Below are 5,862 nucleotides of genomic sequence, written 5' to 3'. Positions count from 1 at the left end.
TATCAATTGCAGACGTTTAATTAAAGACTCAGCAAGGGTATTTTGAGTGTGAACATGAGCTACATGATGTTCCATTTTTATCCAAATTGATAAGTAATAATCATTAAATGCTTGGGATGAAAACTCAGCAACATTATCAAGTCTAATATATTTAATTGGATTATCGGGTAATTGTGCCCGTAATCGAATTATTTGTGCCATTAATTTTGCAAATGTGAGGTTACGAGATGACAATAGGCACACATGATGAGACCATCTAGAAGATGCATCTATTAAGATCATAAAATATCTAAACGACCCACTAGGTGGTGAATAGGTCCACAAATGTCCCCTAGTAAACGTTCCAAAAACGCAGGGGACTCAATCATAACCTTTGTTGGTGATGGTCTAATAATTAACTTGCCTTGATAACTAGAAGTGCAAGAAAATTCATTATTTAAAAGACTCTTTAAATTCTTTAATGGATGCCCTTTTGAGTTTTCTATAATTTGCCTCATCTTAATTGATCAAGGATGTCCTAATCGATCATGCCAAAGTACAAAAGTATTAAAATCGGTAACCTTTTGATTTATGATAGAATGTGCCTCAACTTCACTAATTCATGTCCAATACAGGCCACAAGATAAAGATGGGAACTTCTCAATAACCCTTTTCTGGCCAGAGACATTTTTAGTAACGATGGGATATTCAAGATTATTCTCATCTATTGTCTCAATATGAATCCATTTCGACGAATATCTTTAAAACTCAACAAGTTCCTTTTGGACTTGGAGGAGAACATTGCATTCTCTATGATAAATATTGTTCCCTTAGGCAGAGTTATAGTAACTCTTCTAGAGCCTTCAATTAGATTACTACTACCAGAAATTGTAGTAACATCTGCCTTACACATACTTAAATGAGAGAAATATTTCTTCTCTTTGAATATTGTATGTGTCGTACATGAATCAATTATTTTTACAATTGAACTTTTATCCAAATTTGCTTTGTGAGATATCCATATTTGCTTCTCATGGGCTGACATACAAAAAGAAATATATGAATAAAAATTAGTATTACAGAGAAAAGAAACAAACCTTACTATTATTATAAACACAGGATAAAGCACTATCATAGTGCTTTAAAACATGTTTAAAATATTCACACACGGTAATATTTGAAAATAATTCTTCTAAAGTACCATGTACCTATATAAATTTAAAGCAAAATAAAAGTGGGAATACGGTATACCATTCAGTCCATATCTCTGTTAACAACGTGAATACTTACATATTCTTACACTAGATGCCGGTGCCCGTGCACAGCACGGGCAGATTCCCCACCTCGATTTTTTCTTATTTGAACAGAATTATCAAAAAGGTTTAACATCAAGAGAATGTTCTTGTTCTTCTTTTAATCTTTTAGCATGATTGCTAATAAAGTAAGTAATACTAACGATCTAATTAAATGTTCAGAATATATTATTGCTTTATATTATATGTATCTACTGAGTAACAAAGTTGTACAAGATACCTCAAGGATTATATGTACTTGTAACATGGTACATTGTTGAGCTCGCTTCCTTAAGTACATTTTCAGCTTGTTTACATGAGAACCTATTTACACATTGGACAAAAGAAGATGGTTTCTTTGAAAGTCCATCAGTCCACAAGCCTTTGTTTGTTGTTATAAGCCTTTTTTTTGCAGTAGCATTCCACAGAATGCCAAAACCTGCAGTTATAGAACTTAAGCAACACTAAAGAAGCAAATACCAAAACCTGCAGCTATAGAACTTAAGCAACACTAAAGAAGCAAATGCATGATATTTCTATTAAACAAACCATGAAATACCAACTGAGTACTAATTCACCACTATCAAATTTATGATTTTCAAATGTAACAAAAATTGCAGAGCACATGACTACCTAACTCACAAAGAAAGGGATAGAAGAATATGAACTCGTCAGTATATAGTAGAATCATTGATGCAACAACAACAATGACTCAGAGGAAAAAGCTTGAAATAGAGGGTCTACAGAGAAATTTTACAGCTGGAAGAAGAAACGAGAAAACATCAAGACCAGAATATACTCAAAGAACATATGGATGCTGCTGCAGAAGAAACATTTAACAATTGCATTTTTGGATCAGCTAAGTGGTAACACCAGCAATTCCCTTGCCAGAAGGATAATTCACAAAGAAGGGACCGGAAAACTTAACGTCACTATCCCAGAAGTTATAGAAACATGCAACTATATGGCCTTTTTTGGTACCATTACTAACAAGCATTCTCCAAGGACCTTATTTGAAGTGAGTAATGAACTATACATAATACCTCTGGATCTACCATTGGAAAAATCATATCTATGTTTACTATTGCTATTTTCAATGTTTCATTTGTCGCAAAGAAGACCCTCACTAAGAGCTTGAGAATTTGCAACTTTATGAAGTTCAGTAGCTGTTGAAGTGATTGCAGTGGGTTGTGAAATAGGTTGAGTGAAAAACGGAGCTAGATGAAGGACCTGAAACAAGCACTTTTTCATCTTCAAATGATACCTTTTAGTTCACATATAATTGACAATCTCGGGAGATTAATATTTTTTATATGGTAACTTGGAGAGTCGAACCCACAACAATAAGGCTGATAGTCTTGGAATGTAACAAAAGTTTTTTAGTTTATTGCCGATGTCCCTGATATCTCCTACAGTAATGGCACCCTGTGATTACCTACATAACCATTCAGGCATTCACCAATTCTGTCATAGAAACTACAAATAAGTTCTATGTTAACTACATTCATGAGAACCCTAGACTAAAAATTTGTACTGTTTAAAACAATATTTTCGGGTTAGCAAATTGTTTACAGACTGATGTTAGCACAGTTATCGGTTTTTTTCTGTACATTCTCCAAAAACTCATGGAGTTAATTATAAGCAAGTCCAACCAATACCCATGGTTCACCAATTCATCATAGAAACTACAAAATGGTTCTAAGTTAACTACACTTATGAGAATCCTAGACTAAGAATTTTGTACTCTTTAAAATAATATTTTCGGATTAACAAATTATTTAAAGACTGATGTTAGCACAATTATCAGGCGTACATTGTTTAAAAATTTATGGAGTTAATTATAAGCAAGTCCAATCCAATTCTTAGCAAGTAATTACCTTTCCATAATTTCATACTCATAACAACCTCACAAGATGTTTTCCCCTTTTTATTGATAGCATAACCAGAAAAAGTAACCTGGCAACTTCAGTTGCAAAGGAATACATGTATTCCTTGGAAGACCAGAACCACAAAATCCCCGAGGGAGGTATCAATAATTTTTATTCTGTCAAAGTGTAGTTAAATAACCAAAAAAACAAGACCATATTTCTGTGCAGTTAAGTAACCAAAAGGAGCATAAACAGATTTCTAGTTATACTAATCTCTTCATTGAATGAGACAGTATCATTTTTACATGTGTTGCTCATTTTATAGGGTCTTTGCTACTCTTTCAAATTCACTACCCTTCAATATGGGGTTTTAACTATTTGAAAAGTACTAAGATCTTAATATTGAGTGGTATGCTAGCTACATATTACTTTAATATAATAGAAAAAACACACAGAACAAATTCAGCGGACACGACAGAGAAGTCATTATATCAATGCAAGGTTGCATGTCTTTTAAATAATTTGCCTAATTGTCTTCAGTGAAACTGAAAAGCTTCCTTTTGGGGTAAATTATTTTTAACTTTTCATTTGCAAGTCAAGATAATTTCAACTACTATAATGCCCCCGAAACCTTCAGACATATATCAATTTTTCTTGATAAACAAAGCCAAATAGAAGAAGAATCAACTTACTGGATTTCCGATATATCTCAATTTTGGCTAGCATATGTTAGGTGCATTATCTTGTCCTTAGATTTTCAAAAATAGCTCTATCAACCTGGAAAATTAAAACAGAAAGAAGTAATCGCCCATATCTGATTCAAAACATTTCAGTCAACAACAAAATAATCACAATTTTTTTGTCTATTACTCCTTTATAACACAAGTGAAAAGACTAAAATTTATTCCTGAAAAGCAGCAAGCGCAAAGAATAGAGAACAGACCTCAAGCAAAAGTAACAGATCTGGAATAATTGCATAACTCTGACTCCAGAAACAAGAATTCTAAATATTTTTACATAGCCAAGTTGTTACCTAAAGCAACACTGTTTATGAAAGGGCCTATGTGTATGACTCATCTCAGATAAAGCTTTAACTTAAAGCATGAAGAACCTAATGCCTACTGAAATTTAACAATATCAAAGCTCTTATGTGTCTAAATCCTTAGATATGAAACTGAAACTGACACAATATAAAACTTCAAGAAACAAAAAAGATAAATTGATTATATATATTATGTCTCCATTTGATCAAGCACTCAAATTTAGCGACGTTGACAAAATATTAACCCCCGACTCTAAAACAAAATAACTTTTCCAAAGAAAAACACAATTAATATAAATTTAGAAACAGACAAGCAAACTGAGACTTACTCATAGCCAATGATTAGTAGTCCAGGCAACAAAAGTCTTGGCGGCCAAGCTGAGTAGTGGCAACCCATTTGTAAACACCAATATACACTATTGAGACACAAGGGAAGGGCCAGACAACATAGGTTGTGCCTATAACTCTCTCATTTCTGGAATAGCTCCAACTACTGCACAATGTCAAGCTACACCATATATGACAAATCATAGCATGCATATCCAAGATAGGGCGACAAAACAGAGAAATTAAAAGAATGCAGCGTCTTCGGAATCAAGTATGCAAAAATTCCATATCCTAAATCTAAAATAAAGAAGGACTAAGCATAAATAAGGAAGATTGAAAGCAAAAACTCAGAAGAAAAATTAGAGCTAAGAAAAGAGAACTCCCCAAAAGATAACTCAAGACCAAAAGCTACCCAAAAGTTTAAGATGTCAAAAATTATATTGTAAAACAGGAAGAAAAGCGCATACATTGCTGAGAAAACAGAGAAAGACGCGAAGAAGGTGTCCATTTCTTTATAAGATTACAAAATTAGAAGTGATGTTCATCTTTAGAAGACCCAATAATAAAAGATAAAATTGAAGAGAGATTAAAATACTAAGCCAAAAATTGAGCAATAAATTATGTGGAGGAAGAAGGAAAACTGACCAGGAAGAGAGACATTAAAGCGATAGACAGAGAGACTGGAAATTGAAAATGTTGAATTGAGATAGAGAGAAGAAGGCAAAAGGGTTTAGGGAAAACTAAACCCACGTGGTGCTTCAATTTGGACACCTGGAAGTCTCCGGGTAAAACTTAAGTAATGAGGCCAGAAGTACTAAGTTATCCCTAAAAAAAATATGTAACCATTCCAATATAAGAAGTAATAAGAAATGTATTTGTACCCTTACTGAAACATTGTGTAAAACGAATACTAGAACTATATTTAATATAAACGAACTAAAGCTATTTCATAAAATAAATAATACTAATTGATACTAATGACTACTACTCATGTAAATAAGTGTGATTACATGATGCTTACCCACTAGCTATTTTGAATAGGATAAAATAAAAATCAAACTACTCAATCATTTTTAACCACGGATCCATCACCGATCAAATGGTCTATTATCCCATTAGGGTGCTCAAAGAAGTCTGCCAAATCCAAGTGGGTGATGTCAAAATCATTGTCAGAGACAAAATTGGCTTCAAGGCCTTTATTCTTTAGAGATGCTTGATAAAGCTCAACCAAATGTCTTGGTGTACGACAAATATTTGCCCAATGCCCTTTTCCACCGCAACGATAGCATTCAGTTTCTGAGCCCTTTGCCTTAGGCTTCTCATCTTTCCCTTTCCACTTTTGGTGGTTATTTTT

At 33.3% G+C, this 5,862-nt stretch overlaps 1 long non-coding RNA gene across 4 annotated transcripts; it reads right to left on the bottom strand.

Moving 5' to 3' along the window:
- Positions 1–935: 935 nt before the first annotated feature.
- On the bottom strand, positions 936–5,281 carry LOC109218989. Of its 4 annotated transcripts, none has more exons than XR_002066857.1 (4): positions 4,511–5,276; positions 3,832–3,916; positions 1,513–1,710; positions 936–1,017 (listed from the first exon to the last, which is right to left on the bottom strand). It is a non-coding gene; the product is annotated as an uncharacterized LOC109218989 (long non-coding RNA). The 4 variants fall into 4 exon arrangements; XR_002066858.1 differs by lacking the exon at positions 936–1,017 and having other exon boundaries at positions 1,438–1,710; positions 4,511–4,689; positions 5,154–5,281; XR_002066859.1 differs by lacking the exon at positions 936–1,017 and having other exon boundaries at positions 1,438–1,710; positions 4,511–4,674; positions 5,154–5,280.
- Between the last annotated feature and the right edge of the window lie 581 nt (positions 5,282–5,862).

This window comes from Nicotiana attenuata, unplaced genomic scaffold (genome assembly GCF_001879085.1).
Source record: "Nicotiana attenuata strain UT unplaced genomic scaffold, NIATTr2, whole genome shotgun sequence".
Classification (NCBI taxonomy): Eukaryota; Viridiplantae; Streptophyta; class Magnoliopsida; order Solanales; family Solanaceae; genus Nicotiana; species Nicotiana attenuata.
Note: the sequence above shows the minus strand (reverse complement) of the source record. Positions and strands in the feature narration are given on the sequence as shown.